Genomic DNA, 24,812 nt, shown 5'->3' on the forward strand with positions numbered 1-24,812 from the left:
TTTAAGAGTATACTTGCATTACTTGGGCTAAATTAATTTTTATATTGGAATGTTAGCTTCTCCTTAAAAGGCAAGGGAATAGTTAATTTCTTTACTAACCCATTTTGATGTGTTGGGAGAAAGTGTACAGACTCCTGGGCACATGGTCTCTACAGCATGCCTAATACTGAAGCAGTGAACTGCAGCTGAAACATTTGCTCTTCCATGCATTGGTCTTGAGACTTTTTTTTCCTAGCAGCTGTGTTGGTGTAAGCAGTCCCTGGCAGCTGATTTCTGTCCTTGTGTTTTCCCCTTTCTTTGTGCCAATATGAGTGTAACCATATAACGAGCTAGATTAAGAAGATGACTCATACTATAAATAAACATTTTGTTGGAATATTTTCCATTTAGGTAAATTCCTCAGTCCAGGTCACCGTTCAGCTGACAAAGCAGTTGCATTAAAGGGAGGCAGTTGGAAAGGATCAACGAGGGGTGCTGGGACCACTTACCCTGACATAGCCAGAGAAAGGCATTTCTTCAAAGCATCAAAGGGTGCAGTTCCACATTTGGTTTAGATGATTAATCTCCTTGTTAGTCTCTTCTAAAACCAGCCAAGCCTGCTCATGATTGTCAGGTCCAAACTGATATTGTGTCCCACCTAGACTGGTTGGCCAAGTGGTCAGTTTGGTTGGCTCACTGGAGACTAATTCCAGCTCAGAGAAATGGGGATCTGGCAGCCGAGGATGGGGAATTTGGGAAGGCTGCCCCTCTTTTTGGGCAGCACTGCAGTCAGATCAGATGGAAATGTCCTAGGAGCCCTCCTGGTGGAGTGCTGCCAGTCTCAGGTCCTCATCTTTGGGTCTCTGGATCTGACGCCTCAATAAAAAATGCAGAATGTTAGCTGCCTTTTTTTTTTTTTTTTTTTTTTGCCTGTGTTAGTCACCCAAATTGGCAAATTGTGAGGAGGACGGAGAAACCTGTCCCTTTTGATGGCAGCCAGCAGTTAGATCTGCTCAACCCACTTTGTGGAACTGCAGCCTCCTTTGGGGTTTGTTATATTGATCAACAGGACAACTTAAGAAGAAAACAGTCTGTGATGATGTGGCAAGGAATGTTGTTGGGGAGAGAGGTGACAGACCATTAGCCACTGTGATGGTTTAAAATAGCTTCCCCCAGGCTCCGTGTTCACATCTGGTGATGCTGTTTAATCAACGCCTTTTGTCTGGCTTATTTTTCCCAGCCCTGCACAATTCACTGCATCATATGGTAAAATCTGTGCAGCCATGCAGTATAGGGAATTGATCCAGTTGAAAAATAATGTAGGAGAAAAGTTTTTTTAGTCACCTCTGCTTCCTAATCCTATTTTCGATATGCTAGACAAATGGCCATGTTGGAAAAATATAGTGGGAAGACCAGACAGAAGATGATCAAGAGGAGAGGCGGTGAAACAATGGATATGGAAAAACGCTTGAAATTTTATGGTTACAGAAATCTAATTTGGCTCTTTAGTGTCCAAGCTGTATTCTGCTCTTTGAGTGTCTGTATGCTCAAATGTTCTTTGAGGTTTGTAAACACAACTCTGGCTGATATTTTTAAATCACTCTCGCTGCAACTGTGTCAAGCTGGATAAAAATTAGGGGAGTGGTTTGTTTTGAAAAGGCTTTTCCTTACATATGGTCCTGTTCAGGTTTGAATATAAATGTACAGAGTTGTTCTGTGATATATGTGCCTTCCATAACACAACCTAAGTATTTCATATTTTTGAACTATGCGTAATGTTTTACAAAGCTCAGGAAGTGTATTGAGCTGTATAGCTATTAAAGGTGGTTTATCTTCTCAGTCAGCTTTTTTGTTCATCAGTTTGTGTATAGCTTCTCTTAACCTTTTCCCTCACAAAAGAATTATTTTTAAGATAAGTTTCCTTTTATTGCATGTTCCACTTAAAAACAGGATACAGTGATTTACTATTACTAACTAAATGTTTTTTCATAAATTGTTTAACATAAAAACTTGTGATGGGCAGACATTAATACGTTGTTATATCCATAAAGAGACACTGGTGGTGTGGTGGTCACATACAGCATTTTGTTACTGTTTGTATTCCTGTTTGAGGAGGGGATGATAATGAGTTGAAATTCAGTTTCTGAAAAATTAGTGGTATGGGCCTGATTCACAAGATGCTTGTGTTGGGAGCCTGTGAGCAGGCTGCACACAGCTTTTTCTGTGTTTAATGGATTACCACAAATGCCCTTGTAAGTTAGATAACTGCATGTACAATATTATTTGAGTTGAACTGCTTTCCTGTGGCTTCAGGTAGTTTGCACACTTCCTTATAGTAACTAATCATGCAAATTAAGCAACAAATTGAACAGGCATCATTGGATTTACTATTACCTTGTGAGTTAACAATAGTGCGGTAGTAGTAGTACTAAATTTCAGTTGATACTCAATGCAGAAAAAAATCCAGATTCTATTACTTTGGGAGCAATTAGTTGTCTTTTAATGTAGCTGAGTAAGTAATTTTGTCTGAGGTACCTATGATTCCCTTCAGTGATTTCTATAATATGAAACAGTATTTGCTGCTAATCCTAAAGCTTGCAGTTATGTTTTCGTGCACATTTCAGAGGTTTCCCATTGAAGACTGTCCGTTGAAGAAGCCAGATATTAAATGCTGATTTCTAACTTCCACCAGTAGCTGTAGGCATAAAGGCATGATTCTAGGCACTCTGAGATGCTGACATTAAATTCACTTCACAAATTTATAAAATAACATTTAGCATTTTCCCCTTGAAGATAAATAGTATCAAGGCATGTGAAACATTAATTAGTTACTGATTATATTGTTCTTTGTCCCCCTCTCTACTGATGCTGGTGATTGCAAAGCGTAATTATAATAGTATACATTTGGCAGAACAGTTGGAAGTGTCACAGTGCAAAAATAAAACGTGTTCATTTTGTGGGTAATTTGAAAAATTCTAAATGTTTTTGGCATTTTGAAAAGTTGTTATCTCTAATTAAGGTATTATTGTACTTTATATTGTAACAAAACTGTAAACAATGCTGTGTATTTGCTTATATTCTAGGAATCTTTAATTAGATGTGTGTATGTTTTACTGACCATAGCTTGGAAGTTACCTTGGGGGTTTCTGACCTCTGTCGAATTTGCTGGGAGCTAATAAATGAACTAGGAAGGCAACAGAAGGTGGCTGCAGTCCAAAGAAAATTTTACTTTGTTTGAATCATCTGTAATCGGGCTCGATGAACACAGTGAATGTTCTCTAAATACATTACATCGTATAATATATAGTGCTCAGTCAGCCACTGCTTTTAGTGGGTTGCCAAGATGTAGAAAACTATTTAAAGGGGAGAGCTTAGGGACATTGGTGAAACTGGGAGGAGGAAAAGGGTGTTTCCTCTTACAGTTCTTCTTGCTTGTTTACACAGGTATTAGGGATTGAACTACAGCACAATACTGGAAATGTAACTACGAAATTGTGAGAGTGACTTTTCCAGTTTGATGATTGCTTGAAAGCAGAAATTTCTTTCCAGAGCACCTCATATGTGGTATTTATAGCAAAGACTAGTGTATGCAAGTATAAGAAGTCTCTGAAGACCCTGTATGCCTCCAGACAGATCTTATGTTTTTCTAGTTCTGGTTTTGAGGAAGCAAAAAGCTTCTTGGCACACCTTAGAGCTTCTCGACAATCATTTCAAGTTTTTTTTCCTTTTTATGCAGCACTGGTATACATCTTAAGGTTGTTATTTATGCACAGGTTGCCTCTTTCTTTTTAAAAGTGCTCAGAAAAAACCTTGAATTGTATTTTAGCTATTTTAACAGTGCTGCTTTATTACCTAAGAAGAGTCGGTCAAGATCATAAATTGGAAAAGTGCATATTAATGGGATGAATTTCTAAAATTTCAGATAAAATCTCTCATCTTTTGCTTTTATGAAGGGCAGCCTTTCTTTGGGAAGGTCTGAATACTGGCAAATACCCAAGTGTTATGCTCTTTGAAGGACAGTAAAAATGCAAAAGGAAAAAAAAAGAAAAAAGAATAGTTTCTTTTCAATAATATGGTCTAGGATTTCTTTGCCTGTAAGAAAACATCTGTGTTTTTTTAAAACTTCTTTTTTCTGCTTGTGGTGCTACATCGCATGTGATTTAATAAGATGAATCCCCAGTTCACAGCTGATGTATTACACTGATGGTTCCAGGAGGAGTGCAGCTATGAATTGAATTTGGTTTTCTTCTTTCCAAATGTATGAAGAAATCTTGAAATGCAGAGTGACTTAGTTTAAAAAATACATTTCTGATTCTTCCCCCCACCTGCTTGTGCATGTAATAGAGAGCTTGGCTTCTTAACAAGTGGAAAGTACCAAACTGACAAATACCAAGTGTTATTTCATGACCACTGATGGGGTCTATCTGGCTTGCTTAAACTGTGATTTGACCCATTGCAGTTGTGAAATTAGGCAGTTAGACAAGTTTTCTGCATATTAATGAGGGAGATGGCCTACTTTGGCAATGTTTGGGTTTCCCCTGAATTTAAAAAGAAATTTTTACTGTCTCGGTATGTACTATGTAAGTTGATGTGTAAATAAAAGAAAGGAGGAATAAACGTTTCCAGGCAGTGAGTACACTTATCTCTTTCTTATGTAAAGGGGAATTGCAGATGTCCAGTTGTTTGGAAAATAAGCTATCAGTTAACTGACATCCAAATTTGAAAATATCCATGGTTGTCTCACTTGTTGCAGATCTCAAAGGAAGAAAGGAAATAATAAAACATGCAGACAATTGTAAATCACCTAGTACTTTATAGACTTTTCTTTTTGCGTGCTGATCTTAATGCTTGACATGCTAAATATACCAAGTCTTTTTATAAAGGAGATTAATGGGCTGCCTAGTTGCTTGGTGTCTTTTTGACAGACTTTAGAAGGCTTATTGAAGGATTAGGGCAGCAGAGGGAGCTAAAAGATTCCTAATATTTTATCATTTGTTGTTTCGTAAGTGAATGTTGCTCCTTCATAAAGTAACAATTAACCTTCACAAAAATGTGATTTTCTAACCTGAAGTGTGCCTTCAGCAAATAAATAAGGATTTTGACCTGGAGAAAACTCCTTTTCTCCCTAGCAATCCAGTATAAAATAAATTAGGAACCAGGTAGTAAAAGATACCAAAACCTTTCTGGAGGAACAGCCATCAAATCTTTCAACTGTAACTAATGAAACTGTTTAAGCAAGCAGAGTTTTCTATGAATAACCCCAGCAGAAAAGCCTAGAAGTAAACAAAGTTACCTGAAGATACAAGTATCTTAAAATAAAAATGCGTGAGTTCTTGTGTGATGTACAAGGGTGTTTTAACAAGTTAACACTATTTTTGTATTGCCTGTAAGTACTTTGAAAATATTTGTATGAGCTTGAAATATAAAGAATTAGGTAAAATATTGAATCTGTTATAGAAGACTTGTCTTCAAAGAACAGGGAGGTTATTCTAAGGACTAAGATAAGTTGACTTTGAAATAATAAAATGAAAACAATACTACTGTGAATTGTCACAACAAGATCATTTGTCACTTCCCGCACATTAGTGAAAGTTATCTGTGTATTTGAGGTATGTTTACCCCAATGCAAAACCATTCTTTATCTCATTACAGTTATAGTTGAAATGCTTATGCACATGCTTATGCTTGGGTTTTGTTTTTATCCTTAATATTTTATTCAGTATTTATGGTGCAAGGTGGTTTTGGCTTTCTTTTGAATTGCTGCAGAAACCTGCTTTTGCAATTTGAATCTTCATTATGAGCTACCTAAACAGCTTTTGAATTTGCATGCACTTAAGCTACTACAATGTTCCAGAGGTATCACTACTAACAATGCAAACTGTATAAAAAGAAAATGAGCTTAAAAGCCCATTTTGCCCTAAATGATGCTGAACAGTAGCTGCTAATTAAAAGCATTATTTTAACAAGAAAACTGGGGGGTGGTGGGGGCAAAGCCCTACAGAGGAAAGACTCAATGAGATTTTTAAATTTTGCTGAAATCTTCAGGCCACTGATGTAAGTTTCAAATGTTTTAAAGAGAAGCTGTGATTTTTGTGGTTTCCAGCATTATATACTTTATCTGTATATACATTTTCATTGATATTTTGAAGTAAAATACACTGCTTGCTTGTGACAGCCACTACATTCAGCTGTGATATATCCAGTATACTACTTCTGACTGCTATAATAATGAAGTCAGAAGAGTTTTATTTAATGTTAGTGTCAAAGACAGTGTTAAATACAGTAAACAATATAGCCTGACACTGGGTTTACAGGGTGTTAATCATTGTATTTGTATTATCATATATATTTGAATCAGAATCCAGTACTTAACCACACCTCATCACTAATTCCTGAATAATCTTCAGAGAACTTAAAAAACTTTTCAGACTAGATATTTAGCTTTTATACAGTGCAGATGAGTACCTGGCAAAACCTTTAAAAGCTTTAGAAGTTTAAGTACTTGGTGGTAATATATACTTATTTCTGCCTGGGGTCAGGGAAGATGCTCTGGAAGCCCTAAATTTATACATTGCTTTAAACTGTGCTCTGGAAAACCGAAGTGTACGAAGATTAAGTGTCTAGGTAAACATACTGAAAAATTTAAGTAGTCATCTAATTAAAGCAGACATGTTCAGCTTTCATAGCAGCAGTTCCCATCCTTAGGGAAGTGCAGCCCGAGATGCAAAAAAGGATTTTATTTTGTTTCCTCCCTTAGCGCAGTCAGGATGGGAGCGTGATTATGCAAGTGGAAACAAGAAAATAAAAGAGGAGACAGCCTTCCAGTGCTGAAGGCATCTGCTGCTCCGTCCTTGTGTCCTTGTTCCACGAGGTCAGTACTGAACTTGAAGGGTGCCTCTCCTTAAACAGGAGGAATTGCGTGGAGGCTTTGCCGGGGAAAAGTATCTTGCAGAGAGATCTCTCCTCCTCAGAAAAGTCATCATGATCTGATGGACAGGCCATTTGGAGTCAAGAAACCTGTTTTATCTTTTAGCTCTTCTGAAGTCAGATAGTAGGTTAGGAAACAAAAGTTGCTTCTCTGCCTTTGTGCCTTTTATTTTCCTTTGACAGAAAACAGTCAGTGGGAGACTTTCAGAGTTACTGTGATATAAATAACAGCGGGCTGTTGTAGTACTCTTGGAATCCCTTTAAAAACCAAGGCTTTGCTAACTGTGAAATGCTAACTGGAATTTGCAGCAGGTAAAAGCGTGTCCATTGGTACCGCTGTAGATCCAGAACTCTGCAGTGGTTTGTGACCTTGCTCAGGTGCTTAAGAAAGAAGGTTCCTTCTTTCTTCCATTCCTTTGAAGATTAAATTTAAATTGCTTATGACTTTGAGTAGATGTGTTTGGTTTTTTTTTTAAACCAGAAATTAGCTGCTCAAAATTACTGATGTTTCCTTTTCCTGATGCTTATTTTTCAAAGTATCATCCTATCCACTAAATATTCAAACATCTAATTTTGCCAATTAAATGGAGACACACCAAAAAACCCAGTAAAAATTACAGGCAATGGTAGCAGGACAGCAAAAGATGAAGAGGAAAGAGTCTTTATTCTTTTGATCCTACTTGTATTTTTCAGAAAGTTTCCTCATGTGTTACATGACACTCCAATACAATTAGACTATGACTCCTGTCAATAGGTAATTAAAAATAATTTAAGTGTTAATTAAACACCTGATAAATGTCTTTTTTTGTCAAGGAGTGTACATTTGAAGCAATAGTTTTAATAAATGCTAATATAACTTTTTCCCAGGCAATTTTATCACTGTGTCTTGTTTCCGGCTGTTCCTTTCTTTCTTGAAGATTGCATCAGTCATACCCATGTGGTTTTTTTTCTGGGTATCTGATATGACTTAGGCAGGTGTTGCTTAGTTTCCGCAACATCTGCCAGCCATGTTTTGTTGTTGTTGTTGTTGTTAGTTTATCTAACCTGCAGATGGTCATGTTTGCCTCTTTGTGTAGCACTCCACAAACTCCCATCCTTGTTCCCTGAGTGCTGCTCTGCGCTTGCATGCAGGCACATCAATTTATCAAACTCAAAGAATTTAGTAACAGTTACTACTTCTTGCAATAAACAAAAGCAGCTGCACTGTGGCTATCCTTATCTGCATGAATGCATAGATTGTAAAGGCCTTTTCTGACAAACAAGACAAAAGTTTAGAATTTCAAGCTGGAATTTAGGGCATGTAAGTCAGAATGACTAGATGCTGATGTTTAGAAACAATATAATAATGCAGAGAATGAATTAGTTACCATAGTAACTGCTTTGTTTTAATAATTTGGTGGGGCAACGAATAGAAGTAGCTCAGAAAGAAGTAGTAGGAATCTTAATTACATCTTGTGCAACGTGAGTGCCTTTGTTCATTAATATTGAAATTAATTTGATTTTATAACAGGTTGAAGAATGGGTATATACATTTTACTTTGGAAGGGCAATAAGAATGATTTACAGTTTGTCTTATTCTTATTTTTTTTTCCCCCGGGAAAAATATGACCGTATCTTACGTTTGATTATGGCAACGCAGATTATTGATTTCTTAACAATAAAACATGGTCAATATGTTGCATGGTGAGCGTGACTTCAATCTGCACGCTGTGATTTGTTGCCTGGCAGTTGTTGGCAGCCTAGCAACATGCCTCAGTCTGGATCTGCAGGGGATACAGACACCCGAAGTCAGGAGTTACGCGGAAGGTAGGTGTCTCACTACTTCAATGCCCATCTGAAATCATCAGCATCTTGAAATCCCTTTGTGCTTTACGGATGAAATTTAAGTACCTTACACAACTTAAGATCATCCTCATTTTCTTTCCTCTGGCAGATTTGAGCAGTTTAGTGTGCAATTTGCGCTTAGGACAAGGCAGGATCCTCTAACAGAATTAGCCCTTTTGGAGGCACATGCACAGCAAGCAGGCCTTCTGTGATCACATACAACACGCATCAATCAGCTGGACCCCATTTTGCAGAAAGATAGCAGGCACGATGGTGCTTTATTGGAGAAATTCATGCGCTGTGCCTCCTGTCCCAGCAGCTCTCACAAGACAACAGGTGGCTGGGTCTGAGATGCCTGTGTGCTGGCAAGTCAGGACATGTCTGGGGACCGGCTGGTGTCATAGAAGGGATGGCTGCTAATGTGCTACTACAGCCTTTCACAAAGCAGGACCTCTAATTTGTGTCTGTCTTCTCATCTGGATGCCTTCCCCCCACCCCCCCGCTTAATAAAACTTGCAGGAACTTAATTCTTTTTGAGACTACTGGCAGCTTTTGCTTGAAATTTGTTAGTGAGTTAAGGATTTAATTAAGGAGGGCCCAACGGGTAGATGAACAGACACAATTACATAAGCCTGGTTTCCTTTGAAAATCTGTCCAAAAGGTTCTCAGATATTACACACAGAAACAAGAAGTGCCACCTGGACATTCCTTGGCCAGAGAAGTGCCTTCCATCACCTAACTCAAATCATATTCCCTCCCTAGCCCAGAGAGTCTTAAAGTTGTTTCTGCAAAGCAGCACTGGTTTTAATGGTGGCTCCTCAGTAGTTAAGAGTGCCTGCCTGGGAACCCGGAAACTTTGTCTTCTAGATCATTGTCAGTCCACAGATGCTTAGTTTTTTGAAGGGAGGTTTGTTACCCTTTCTGTGTGGTTTGCTGCTATCTGTGTTCCAGGTAATGCAAGATCAATTCATTTAGCCACAAAGAAAAGGGATAACTGCGGTCAGTAATGAGTGCCTTAACTCAGGAAGGGAAACTCGAGCTGGTTTTTTTGCCCTGTTTCCAGTAGTTTTGTGTATATAATTTTGTGGATGAAGACTTAAAACTGTTTCTTCAAGGTGGGGCCCCTGCCTGGACTATTCTTGTCCCTGCCTCCTCCCCTCTAGTCTCATAAGAAACTTGCCCTGATAAAGTATTTCTAAGACCAGTGTATCATGCCTCTGGACCCATGTTTTCTTCATTTTTCCCTTATCTCTTAGCTGTATCTTAATGAAATTATATTGCAGTGTTTTTGAAATACACTAGCTTGGTTTGAACTTTTCTTGGGTCCTAATACTTCACTGGAATTCTGAAGTGGTTGTTAATAAGATCTTAAAGTTTCCAAAATCCTTTCCTTTTTAATTTTTGGGTGTTAGTCTGTGGAATTTCCCAAAATGTCAGATGATTAGATGTTTTGCCCCTTGTCCAGGATGTTGATGCATGAAAGCAAAAGGGAGTTCATCCCAGAGCTGAAAACATCCAATGAATAATTTTTTTTAATCAGTTGCTTCCTTTTATCTATTAACCATAAATCAGTAGTTACTTTATAGGTTCCTTGTGATTACAGTAATCAACAAATGTATGGCTGCATCCTGGAATAGATGAAAGAAACTTTAGAGCAACTCCTTAAAGGCTTTGTTATTACCGAGGTAATAACACTAGCGCATCTGGTGATATAAGCAAGAGGAGAGTGTGGTCTTGCAGTCAAATGTGGTCTTTAGTGGCCTTTTTTCTGCAGTTATGAGTCTCCTTTTCCTTGTTTTTCAGGTTATCCTTTCTAATGAGGAAATAAAATAATTTCTATTTCATTCCTTGTTTTCTAATGTATCTTAAAATATTCTTTGTGATACATTCATTTTGCTTAGTGATATGCAAGCAGATTTCCACTGGAAATCAATTAACAATAAATGTTAAATTTTTAATGTTCAACTCTATTTCATTTGCTTTGATTTTTATTGCATCAGTCCTTTATGAATAGCAGCACCTGCAAATACATTCCTAAAATCATAGTTTTCCACAACAGTTTAAAAATATTTAGCTGTTTACCAAGTGATCAATTATAGTCCTTTTAGATGAAGAAGTTTTAAAGCTTTTTGCAAACTGTGGTATTGACATGATTTAGCGGGGAAGACAGTAAGTGTTCTAAACCAACCATCTCTACTGACATTGGCTTTTGTCTCCAAAAGCTAGCAAGTCTCGAGACTTGTATGTCAAATTGAGTAGATTGTACCATCTCCCATTCTGTTTGTGCATGATTAACTGGAGGAAACCCATGCTACAGGCTATATATTTCACCCTCTACTTTGGAGTTCCATGTGGAAAGCACTCCTGCTCCTAAGTTGTGGATTCCTCTTTTGCAAAATGAATACCAGTGGGGTTTCCATGTCAGCTCCACTGGTTGTGGTGGAGGCTGGTTGAATACAAGCTGTGATCTTCCCTGAGTCATGAAGTGCTCCAGAAGCATGACTGACTTGCACCTCTTTGACATGATGGAATCATAGAATGGCTTGGGTTAGAAGGGACCTTAAAGACCATCTGCTTCCAACCCTTCCACTAGACCAAGCCCCATCCAGCCTGGCCTTCAACACTGCCAGGGATGGGGCATCTACAGCTTCTCTGGGCAGCCTGTGCCAGTGTCTCACCACCCTCATAGTAAGTCTAACTGGAGTCATCTAATTGGAAAACATATTTCCTAAACAAAGATTGTTGGATTGTTCCAGGTAAAAGCTTTATATTGTATGCAATTCTAAAACTGCTTTTAAATGTTTTACAGGCAAGTTTATGCTTCTGTGTTGATAAAATTTGACAGAAGATTTTCAGGTAGGAAGACGGAGTTCATAGAAGGAAAAGTACTTTCTTTAGCCTCATTCTATACAAGTCACTTATGAATGCTTGATTTAACAGGAAAAGTTTGTACTAATAACTGTGATAATTGAACCCAGTTAGCACAGACGAGCCAATTTTAGAGTACTTGTTTGTAGTAACTTTACAGTTACTTTAAGGAGTTTTAAAGAATATGTGAGTATGCATGCACAGTAAAGATCACTTGAAAATGCAACCTAATATTTTTTATCTATATTTGTATATATTTGTAACATTAGGTATTTTATGGGGAAAAAAAAAAAGTTTAAATATGTAGTTATGGTATTCCTGACACCTTTCTCCTTAGTCTTGGAGATACTACAACCTCTAATTTGCTCTGAGTTTGTTTCTGTTCAGGTTTTTTTGTCCCTGTGCAGTTTTCTGGTCTGGATGCAGTTTGTACCTGTTCCCCTTTCTGTTTTTCTTTCATGCCTGCGTACCGCAGAGCTTGTTTTATCAAAGCTGGCACTCTGGTTCCTGGAATGCATCTCCTGTTTACAACATTTCTGTAAATCAGAACTGCCATGAAGTACGGAAATCAGAGTTTCATCAGCATTTCTTTATAGGAGCATAGAGGTATATTTTCTGTTGAACATCTTATTTACACTAATTTGATGTTATAATTGAACTATACTTAACATCTGGCATAATAGGAGGTTGATTTGTTAGTAGCAGTTAATTGAAAAGGCTGCTGGATACTTCCCCCTTCCTTCTGCAGTATGAGTGCACTTTTTTGTGTCTTTCTAGGAGTTTTCAAATGTAGCTGAAGAATGGGACAGATCCTGACTTAGGTTGCCAGGTTTACAGATGCCGTTGCTTTTGTAAACCTTAAATTGTCTTTTAAGTATACACTTTATAAAACAGTAGAAGCAGAGTTCGTGACTTACAGAAAGTCCATAAATTCATGTCTAATTTAGCTGGGCTACTTTACTATATGAAAGACTAAATTGATTTAAACCAATTTAGCTTGAAAAAACTTGCTAAAACTTCCAGATTTTAATTAAACATATTGAAAACTGGAAACTTGTAGAGAAGTAATTCTGTGCAGACATTCCTTGGCTCTGAAGGACAGAGCAGGGGGAGGGAGAAAAAGCTGAAGTTATAGATAAAAGCAAGTTCAAGCTATTGTCATATCCTTGACATTACTGCTATAATCTGTATTGTAGACTGGCAGTAATGCCTAGCTATTTTGCCTAATCATCCAAAACTGGATGACGCTGTTCTCCCTATTGATACGTGCATAATATTTTTTGTGTTTTCTATTAATCATGCATTTCCTTTTCATCAATTACACTTTAAATACATGATGTCCTTCTAATAGCATTAAAGGATCATGGGGTGAGACAATAAAAACTTCTTTCATACAAAAGTATAAGTTTGAAGAAGAGAGTTAGTTTCCCCAAAAAAGCAGTGTTCATCTACTGATGACCATTCAAGAAACAAGAGAAACGCTGACATTATTGTCAATATTTTGTCTTTTATGGCACCCAAACCCAGGACTTTGCACCAGGTACTTTCAAGCATAGGTTTAGTGTTCTGCTGGACCTGTTCCATTGTCAGTCATGACCTGTGATGCTAATTTTTGTTTTTAAATATGTTGTCTGCAAAGTGTTAACAAATGCTTTTTAATATTTAGCTCATATCAGAGACACCAATCTAGTTTTATTTTACTTGCTATAATGTTTTTCGTTTGGTCTTCCCAAAAGGTAATGGTAAGCTAGAGCTTTCTTATTCTAGGTTTATTTAATAGTTAATCATACGATTTTATCAGAAAGTAGAGAGTCAGCATAATTGCTACTAAGAGAAAAATATATCTAGACTTGAGGCTTCAGCAGTTAGTAAGGTTATTTTATGATACAATCACCATTTGAAGATGTTCCGTTAATGTTTAAGATTAACATATTTTTTTGAAATGGCAGAAAATTTGATAGAAGCACTTACTGTGTGCTAGATGGGATGTTTTCAGAACTCGGTCTCTGTGAAGCTGAGGTATAATCTGCCTCAGTTTGGTTGTGTGGTTTGTTTTTTTTTTTTTTTTTTTTTCCCAAATGACATGACAATACATCTTCTCTAAAAGCATTTAACTGGTTGAAAATAAAGTGGAAGAAAATTAATGATTGCATGATTAACCAGGTTGTCATTCACTGAATTCAGCATTAGGCAATTGAGAAGTGATAGTAGAAAACATGTTTATTAGAGTTACAGGAGTTTTAATAAGATACCTGTACCTACACCACGGTATCCACAAAATACTGTAAATGTTTTATGTAGCAATTGACACAAGCATGGCTAGCTGTCGGCCAGATCAGGTCATGCGGAAACTCTTAAATCTCCTTTTAGGTACTTTCTTTGGCCATTTTATTTTCTTCTGGTTCTCATTTTCATATGTTTTTTTACTGTGTCTCAAAATAAGGAGAAAATATACTAACTTAATGTTTCAGGGACACAGCAATGTCCATGGTATTTTAATTAAATTATAAATTGCTGACAGTTTATTGATTATTGGTCTTGTAGCTGGAGCCTAAATTGAGACTGGCCTGTCTGTGTTCTGACTGTTTCAGAGTTTGCTACCAGCCAGATGAGGGAAACAAGAATTAAAAAAGCTAGCGTGGTTTGGAGATGAGAACTTTTAACAAAATTAAGTTGTGCATCCTTAGGTTTTCTGATTTAATTTGAAGGTTGCGTACTTCTGATATCCAAACTACGTGTGGCATCCTGTAAAGACCAGGGAGGCTGGCTGAGGGCTGTTGTAGTTGAAAGCACGTGCTTTTAGGGAGCAGTTCAGCACTTGCCTGGAGTTGCTGATGTTCTCAGTGGACTGTAATGTGGACCCAACTGCAAGTGGGTGTAGCGAGCAGTAACGTTTTTCATTGCAGACGTCTTGATGAGCTATGCTTGAAAAAGTACCTGACTCAGCATTGCACTCTACACTATTGATAGTCGGAACATCAAATCCCTTTCTGGGAATAAGCAAGATTTTGACCTACTTTAATGAAAGTGTCGCAGTTAAAATACTCTCCTCAGCCCTAGGTTAGAAAGCAGCACTCCAGCTTCCCACGAATGTGTCCAAACCCCCTTGCCTATTACCTTTGCATATCTGTTTCCATTCTCAGTGTGATAACCAGCGGGCATCAAGTGAAACTGCTGTGTGTAGGTGTAGAAAGTGTTTCTTCACATATCAGGTAAGTTATGAAACTCCTTACTGCAGGATATCATAGGTTACTAAGGTTTCATGAAGGTTGAAGTGAATAGGTATGTTTGTGAAAGGAAAAATCCACTGGGTTTGCTGAAACATGTCTGATTCACACAGCTCCTGAATTGCAAATTGCTGTGGCAGGGAGAAGTTCTGGAGATGAATTACTGTCGTGCAGTTTTCTGTGTTCTGAATCTAGTAGCAGGAAAAAAACGCTATTGAGCAAGATGGAACTTTAGTCTGAACCATCCACGAGGTTTTCTTCCACCTTGGTTGTGGAAGGCTTCTATTTTCCTTGCCCAAACTTTGGAGGGTCCCTCTCCCATTCTTTGAGGCTTCCAGCCTCATTATTTAGAGTAAAAAATTAAGGTAACACTGCCCACTTGCAGTGTATCAGTATACAAACCCAGCATATTAACACCTAGGATCTCAGGTACATGTTGCTGTGCATTGCTAATACTTACCCATTAGGTCTTGTAGTGCAATAAATAATAATTCTTTTCAGGTCTTCAGAAACCTATTTTATAGGTATTGGAAGAAATGTTAACTTTAGAGACCACTTTTAAGTATGCTTTTTTTGTCTAATGGCTGAAGTGTTTGAAGAGAAGCATGATACCTAAAACTAAAGAAAAATAAAAAGTTAGCCCTCTGTGTATTAGGTACCTGTGGTAATGCACACTATGTGGATGATGTGTGTAACAAATCTATGATAAGATCTGTAGAAGTGGTGTGGTGTGTGATTAAAGATATAAGAGATCAGAACAAGGCTTAACCAGCTGTGCTCGGAGTTCTTGTGGAAGCAATTTCCCTCTGTAGTTTGTTTCCTTACCTGTGAAATGATGATAATACTTACACTCTCTGAGGCTTAACCCATTATGAGTTTTATAACAAGGTACAAAGTCTATATAGATTTAAAAAAAACCAACGAACTATTATAGAATAATCCTACTTAGTATTTAATAATTTGCCTATCCAAGTAACTGTCTTTATTAAGGAATAATTGAAACATATTTACAGAGAAAATTTGAAAGAAAATAGCATTATCAAGCTAAAAAGCTATGACACAATTATTATATACTTCATGATTCAGCAGCTGAGCTAGTTTTGTGCATGTAAATGATTTTCACTTAATGGATTATTGCAGCACTTCTGAGCAAGCAGCACAGGACTCTCCGAAGGGCATACCTTGAGGACACTGCAGCAGTAATATTTTGCTGTGTCACTAGATTTTATCATGCGTAAAGGACAGATTCTTTCATACTTGGGAAATTTTAAATGGAAACCACTCTTACATTTCTGACTGATTTCATATATGCTAGCAGTGTACAGTAATCCAAAAAGTTCTTAAAAACAATTTGGTTCTATTACGACAGGGATTTTATCCTTTTATGTAAATATTGCCACATCAAGTATCTAACAGCAGTTATAAACTACATCAATAACATGAGGAAACTTCTGACTACTTCTTACAAGAATTTTACAAGTGATATCTTTTATTTCTTTTTTTGAAGCAGGAGTAATAAAAATTTAAGTGGATTTTAGTTTACTGTTACAGTGCTCTATAGTTGTCAAATGCTATTACTAAACAAATAGTAAAGACTTTAATTTTATTTTTTATTTTGATTTTATTGTTGTAGTAATGCAGTTACAAGAACCACTTTACTAAACTTCTCGAAGATGTTGAATGTGTTTGAGAATCAGTACATAGAAATAATTTCTCAGGTTCGGACTGTATCCAGTACTTCATGAAAGTAATCTTTCTAAACAGTCCAGAGATGTCGGTACTAGATAAGGGAGGTATGGTTTCATTTGGATGAGATTTATCTCTGGAAAAAAACAAAAAATGTAATTACCAGTAAATTGCGTCAAACTGAGGACCATACCCTAAAATAAGGACTGTGATGCAAATACTACTGGGCATCTACAGAAAAAGGGGGTGATGTGTCATTTCTAGAACAGTTTATCAGTCTCAGAGATGGTCTCAATTACAACTGTGCCAAGCATTCTTTATATTCCTAAGCATGTAAAATCTGCATGATAGGTCTATGGGCTGCACAATGCAGTATTGTGTTAACTGCGGTTTTCTTTCTACTGCACTGATAAAGTCAAGGGAAGAATGGAGAAATATCCGGTAAACTTGTGGCATTCCTGATTGAACCTTTAATGTCAGTCCAAGAAGTAATAGAGCTACAGAGAGATATGAGGATGCATGGAATGGAGCTGGTATAACTGTTTGCTTTGGCCTTCCCCCAAACATCTACATGATAAAAGGAGACTTTTTGTTGAATATAAGAATCAAAGAAATCAAAACAAGCATGTCTACATAAGAACCTCATCCTCAGCTAAAGGGTAACTTTCTGGCTTATTGAAATGTAATCTCTCAAGTTGTTGGAATATAATTAACAGTAATACAAAATTTTGGATTTTGACAAGATGCTATTTAAAGCCTATTTTACCAAAAATGCATTACTATTTTCATTGCCATTGATGTCAGTTATTCATAACACTGGCAATTTCAATGAGGAGACACTAGTTTAGCAACAATGGGTGTAGAAGTACCTTTTGACTGTAATCCACAGGAGGTTTTACAAATTCTGTGGAGATATGCTGTATGAACTTTTTATTTCTGGTTTGAATTCAAAATATTGCACCTGCATTTATCGATGATGTGGTGAGCCACAGTTAAGCTAGCTTGCTAATGAGTGGAAGAAGAAAGGTAGTCTATAAAGGGACTAGGATTTTACTTGAGATTACATTTGACTGGAAGTGATAGAAACTTCCAGGTCATGTCAAGGAACTTGTATCTTGAGTAAAGTACCTCGTTTAGGTTCTTTAGGTGATAGGAAGGATCTGGGCTTAAGAAGGGCCCAGGTGAACTTCTTTGGATCTGAAGTTTTAGATGGGAGAGCAGTTATTCTTGAAAGCTACCAGGCTGGCTGTGTTACTGTACCTTCACGATAAAGGTAACTTTCTTATTCCTGCATTGGAGTGCATCAAGGAGCCCAGGCATATCTTAGGCTCTTGGCTGTGCTGTATTTTTAATATTGAGAACATTACTTTCTGGAGCTCTGAAAGCAACACTCCTTAAAAGCAGTATGTGCACCTAATTTTCAAAGGAGGGTGAGGAAAAAATGTTGTGTGCTTATGCTGAAACCTAAATATTGCAATCATGTCAATATTTGTATCCGCACTGCAAATGATTTTTCAAAATTTGGCGTTATCCAGTTGAATTTCTTTATATTTTCATTTAAAACCTTGTATGTTGTGATGGTACTGCCTACAGTGACTCTGTACTTTAATTTTTGTTTTGAGCACTGTCTTTTTTGTGTGTGTGTGGTTGGCAACTGCGTGTTTCAGTTATGGTTTTTTATATACCCTTGCTTTCCTAAATACAGAAATGTTTCCAATTCTGAAATACTTTCCCCGTGTAGTCAACATACAGCCATCCTTGGGTGTTCTGCCTACCCCTTTTCCCTTCAAAATAAGTGGTATATCAGGTATTTTTGTTTTCCTTGAAGTCTGATATTTTAGTGGCCTGCCTTTCTTCTTTTATCAGAATCCAGTGCATCATCTCAACTGATTTAACCAACATCCTGATTACTTACACTCCTTCACACATTAAAGTAATGTTGTGTTACATCAGTTTGCTTGACAGATAATAGGAAGAACATTTTTCACGTTTTGAATGAGGAAGTTAGTACAGTTAGAACGTTGTAAAGGCATGCCACCTGCAAAGAAAGACTATCTGTTTTCCTTGAGAAAGTGAAAAAATCCTCATGCCCTATCAAAGCACTTGCATCACTTGTCCAAGGTACAAAAAAAGGCAACCCAAATATGCTTCAATATTTCAGGTGGATACTTGGTTTATATAACTGGCACTAAATGAAAAACATTGGTACAAAAAATTTGCATGTTTGAAGGTACATGTGGACAAATGTACAGAAACAATTCTCTGAGGCTTCAGCCTCAACTTAGGTCCTTATCTCAGGGACCTGCCTGACCAGATTCCAGAGCTGCATGTCTCCTGGTCATTATTTCTTCTGTGTTCTATTTGATGTATATTTTCATCTGAGTATATCAATGAGGCTGAATGACTGCTCTGAGTAAGCACTTTGGATTCCATCTCCAAACTCTGCTTTAATCAATATCGTTTGCAGTGATAGAGTGCTGTGTAGAGTCTCCTTTTCTTGTCTGACCTCAGCCAGGAAATACAACAGATGGGTTTCACCGTGCTTTTTTGGCAAGGAGTAGCATGAAAATAGAAATAAACCTTATTACATATGTGCTTCTCAGCACGATGCTTGTAATGTGCAATAAATATCACTAAAAAAGTGCAAACTTATTGCCAGTTAACCATTAATCAGGGGAAAAAAGTTTAATAGAATGAGCTTGAGAGCAAATGCATCTTAACCTTTACATTAAAAACTTGTAGTAGGGCGCGGGTTTTTTTTCGATGTAGACAAGCGCTTGCACAGGGACAGTATATCACAACGTACTGTCGTGAAATGAAGGGAGATGCAGTTACATGTTTTTCTAGAAACAGCAAATCCACTGTTTTGTGAGCATTATAACAAACATAATGTTTAAGACTAAAGGAAGTAATATTATTAGAAGGCAAAACTGCACATCTACATGGTTTTCAACAAAACCCATTTTCATGAATTACCAATTAATGTTTAAAATCTGAAATTTGCCAATACATGTAAATCGTGTAGGTCTGTTAGATATGCTGTGTATTCAAGACATGTGTAACATATTTTCTGAGCTTCAGATGATAGAACTTCTGGCAAGGTATTTGAGATGATAAAAGTTGATAAATCTGTAAACTACTTTCAGCTGAAATGGAGATGACACAGGTTGTCTTTGGTAGCCTGTATGGGATAAGAGCCCTGGGTACATCGGTATCTCTGCTGTGTATCCTGTCACATCAGAAATGCAGAGGGGAAAGTTTCAATGATTCAGCTGCCCTGTAGGGTTTTTGGAGGTCGTAGATGGGAACGTGTGTTTATGCAGTACTAAAGGCAAGATTTTATTAATGATTCTTTCAGCCTGATTGCAGTTCAGTTCTTAGAGTAGTTTCTCTATGTTAGTATGCCAAGTGATTTATTTTTTTTTAGATCGTATCAACTAAGATTAAAAAACCTTAAAAATACTTTTAAATTTATTGATTAATGGACACTGGACTTCTTTGAATGAGGCTAGATTTCTGGACTCTGTGAGATGCTGTATTCTGTAGGATAATGCACTGTGGTTCTACTCAGGACTGGACAGTACATCCATTTTTCTAACAGCAATTTCTTCTTTACCTCAGAAGTGTTGTCTTCAAATCTTTTCTTAAAGGAGACCTAATCTCAGTGCCACCTAATGCATGTAATGAAATTCAAGACCTTTCAAACTTCCCCTTTATGTAAGGGGGGTTATATAGATGCTGGTGACAATTCTGGTCATTCTATATTCCATAATGGCTGATATAACTTTTTGTGACCCGCTATAGACTCATCAACTATGTGGCCCCCGCCCCCCGCAACGGTGTGGTCTCCTTAGGTAATTGGATATCTGTTCTAGTCTCAAGGAAAAATTGATGTCAGCAATGTTAGCTGTTCACTGGGGAACAACTAACTGGCTGGTTGGCTGAGCCCAAAGCACAGTGGGAAATGGAGTTACCTCCCGCTGGTGGCCAGTCACAGCGGGTGTCCCCAGGGCCCAGCGCTGGGACCAGTCCTGTCTAATGCCTTTATGGATGATCTGGAGCCTTGGGGGGGACCTTATTGCTCCCTTACAACTGCCTGAACAGAGGGAGCAAGGATGGTGGTGGTCTTTTCTCCCAGGTAAGAAGCAGTAAGACAAGAGAAAATGGCCTCAGGTTGTGCCAGGCGAGGTTTAGATTGGATATTAGGAAAAATGTCTTCACTGCAAGGGTTGTCAAGCACTGGAACAGGCTGCCCAGGGAAGTGGTTGAGCCACCATCCCTGGAGGTATTAAAAAAACATGTAAAAGTGGTGCTTAGGGGCATGAGTTGATTGTGGACTTGGCCGTGCTGGGTTAATGGTTGGACTTGATGATCTTAAAGATCTTTTCAGACCTAAATTATTCTGTGATTCTATGATTTATTATTCCCACTCAATACTTTCATTGTTGCACTGATGCCAGTTATGTGCTTCCACTAACATTAGTGAAGAAAACAGTCAAGGTTTAACTATAGCAATTTGTATAATCCAAGAGCCAATGAACCTTATAGTTCTTTCTATCACGGCAGATTTTACATTCATATGCAACACCTTCAGTTATGTAGTTTTGATACCCGTTGGTTGACTAATATCAAAAGAAATGTGTCTGTTCAGATCGAGAGGAAATCAATAAAACTTTGAGAAGCTTAAGAAAACAGAATGAAAAAATGCTTCCACATGCGTAGTATTTTACATCCTTAAGTAGCTCTGGTTTCTGGTTTTCTTGAATGTCAGAAACCTTAACGCATTGAGACTAAGTTGGCTTTCAGAATGCACGGTTAGTTATACTTTTACCCTCATCTCCCTTCGTGCTTGAGGTCCTAAGTTCCTTGCAGACACACATTTCTGTTCTTGCTACAGACATCAATGAGCAGGAAATAGGAGAACCCCAAAATATCACTATTTTAAAGCAATCTCTGTTTACTTCTACTTTTCTATTTGAGCAGTAGCGTTTTTTGGGTTTCTGTAATAGCAATTGTGGATCTGTTTCTGCTCTTCAGCTCTAGTAGGACCAGAACATTTTAGGTAAATAAGTATTTTTATTAAATCATTAAGTTTTTTTTTTTCTCTGCTGACAGTCAGTCCCTTCAAAGACAATGGCTTTGTCATGGCTAGATCACAATAAGCCGTAACAAGTTGGTTAGTCGATTTATGTATTTTATTGAGACCATAGATGTTTTCTTAAACAGAGACTCTGTATTCCTAATTCTCCTTTTGACATACAATTCTCCCGTCCTCCCTCTTTTTCTTTTTTTTTTTCTTTTTTTTTGAGCTGAACTGTAACATGGTCTAAAATCAGTGGGGGGGGAAATGAAAGAAACAAAACATTTAATGGAAAAAATATACATTGGCTTGCACTAGATGGTCCTGAACTCTGTAATTACTGCAGAGATTAGAAGGAAGTGTTACAAATTGTTGCGCAAGGTTAGTTTTTGGTATCTTGGGGGTTCTTGGCTCCATTCCTTACACCCTGTAGCTCTAGGCAGGAGCTCTGCTGCTAGGCTATCTGCTTTGGATCTTGCTGCTTGCTGATCCTGTATATCCTCTGAAGCTGAATGTCAGTTTTGACACTTCTTTAAGAAGTTATCATAAATAGTTTTGTTGATCCACTTTTACATTAAAAAAAGTATAAAGGAAGCTTAAACACATTTTTCTTTTTTGCCTTATCACTTGCTAAGGTACCAGCTGTATGAATGTGTGTAGATCCTTTTCATCCCAAATGAGAAGTGATTCTACATTTTTTTTAATTCCCCTAGTCAGATGCGCTAAAGAAATTTCTAAGCAGATATCTCCGTTGTAACAATACCTAGCTAATTCATTTAAATAACTTATAAATAAGTATATTAAAGCTCAAATCTTTTCATGTTACATCCCTATTGCCTCATAGTATATCTTTTTTTTCTTTTCTCCCATCCCTTTTGGTTGACCTCAAATATAGAAAATCTGCTCTTCAATATCCTTGTAAAATCTCATTTCTGTGAAGTGTTACATGCTCTAGTGAGCCATTTAATTTAGATTTCTCTTGCTTTTATTTGCTAATGCTCTAAATTTAAGAGATTTTACTTTTCCTCCCCCCAAAAGCCCAGTGGACCAAAAGGGCTTTTCAAATACAGCTACTGTTAAAGAACAAGTTTACCACTTTGGTGGGATTTCCTCTTGGTGGGGGTGGAGGGAGGGAATGTCAGATTCAAATTATATTGTGCTCAGCAAATGGAATAAAAGATCAATGGTCACATGAGAACTTGATTAAAAATAGTTCAAGGAAAATGAAGGGGATAGTATAACTTCTGATGGTTTTTAGTGTCTCAATTTTATTTGATTTTATATAATCAAATGACATGTCGTTATAATGATATTTTGTATCTGAGATATTGTGATATGGCGATTTTTTCTTCTGTTATTGTACCCATTGCACCTTTTAAAAAAGAAGATTTAAGTCCAGTCTTTGTAGACACAATTTGGAAATTGTTTAGGCACAATATTAATAGTATTTCTTAATAGAAAAAAATATCCTTTTTTATATATTAATGCCATACTATAATCACAGATGTCAATACTGCTATTACTTACAGACTTAAAGTATTTATAGTAAGAAGTATGTTAGCCAGTGCTCGATGTAAGAGAAGGGATAAGACTGAATTTCCTATCAAGGTACTGTAGACGTCAGTCTTGGAAGGTCTCTGTACTGTATGGTGGCTTGCAAAGATTTTTCTGCATAAAATGAAGTAATTTCAATGAAGATTAATTTTTATTCTTACATCATCATCTTGCTGCTTGTCATTAATCAGTCCTTTACCTTTTTAATTTTGTGCCTGTTTTGTTAACATGGGTTGTTGGTTTTTTTTAAATGACTCCTGCTTTCTTATTCTAACATTTGACGCTTAATGTGATTAAATGGCTGTGTAGGGCATTTAGTTATGTATGCCCTGTGAAATTTATATGTGTGGAGACTGAGGCAAGTGACATGGACCCTCTCATGGGACTAAAATATTTCTTCTAGTTTCTTCATTGGTGCAAAACAATAAAAGTACTTCCTAGTATTACCCAGAAATTTCTGGGTGCCCCAGATATGGGATGCTACAAAGTGACAAAATACTGTTGAACGTATTTGTTTGCTTTGTAACTTTGGCTTCAAGTGTTTGGGTTATTAAAAGAATAAGAATATTTGCTTAGTTTGTGTAGGGAGTTCCTAGTTCAAACAAGATGAAACTAGTTTCTTTTTAAATGGCTGTTGCTTTTCAACCTTATTAAGTGCTGTTCCTGCCAAGGACTGCTAGTGATCTTTTCTACCTTGTTAAATTACTCCCAGTTTTTCTTTTTTTTTTAAACTCAGTAGAGTTTTTCTTCTGTGATTAAATAAAAAGTAACCTTGTTCAAATAATCTGTTTTAAGTCCTGTGTAAGTCTTTGAGACACAATGGAAGCTGTTCTTCCTCATCCATCAATCATAGGTTCATTCAGGTGGTTGAGGAGGAGAGATGTGTGCCAGAAGCGGGGATTTACAGCCAGGACTATGTTAAAACACTCCTATTTTTCCATTGCCCCGAAAGAGTGTACAAAACGCACTTTAGCTGATGACTTTAAAATAAGGTGTTTAAGCCTGACGTGGGGCAATATATAGGCCATGCGCACTCCATGTAAAATACATATGGGTTCACCATGTAGCATACGTATGGGTTCGCTGGGAGTCACTCTGGCCCCTGTAACTGTTACTGCACTGTAAATTACATAGTGGGTACCTGGTACACAGCTGATTCTAGCAGCGTTGTCTTTTGGAGAAGGAATAAAGATGCAAACTCGTGTTATAGCAAGTGACCTGAACCAAGCGTGACATACTGCATAAAAGTCCAGAGAGCGTTTATACCCCAATCTAGCTTCATCTGCCACCTTCTCATTAGATTAATGGTAGAAAAAGATGAATATGGCTAGCTGTTGAGCTTTATCTCCTTTTCCAAAGGTAGTAAAAAGCTTATTGTGTAGTGCATAGAATTTAGGTGATGTGGTACGTGATTAAATGCTCCTACAAGCTAAAGGTAAATTCATGTAGAAATGAACTCGGGCCTGAAGCATGTTGGTAAACTGAAATGTATTTGTGTTTCAATAGATTTTAGCAAATGAGATTGGATGCTTTGGAGTGTGGTAGAGTTCAGTCTTTGTTACAGTATCAGTTGCTGCTTTTATCAAATTGCAGAGGTCTTGCCTTCACAGAAAGAAGCATCAAGTTCAGGCAAACACTCTGGTTTGAAGCCTTAGTATTGCCAGTGA

The 24,812-nt window shown here is 37.3% G+C and overlaps 1 protein-coding gene across 2 annotated transcripts in view; it reads left to right on the plus strand.

The window, feature by feature from the left end:
* The window catches only part of CTBP1 (C-terminal binding protein 1), a 251,580-nt gene that overhangs the window by 58,534 nt on the left and 168,234 nt on the right, over positions 1–24,812 (plus strand). The gene's annotated exons all lie outside the window — the stretch shown is intronic.

Source organism: Falco biarmicus, chromosome 1 (genome assembly GCF_023638135.1).
Source record: "Falco biarmicus isolate bFalBia1 chromosome 1, bFalBia1.pri, whole genome shotgun sequence".
Lineage (NCBI taxonomy): Eukaryota > Metazoa > Chordata > Aves > Falconiformes > Falconidae > Falco > Falco biarmicus.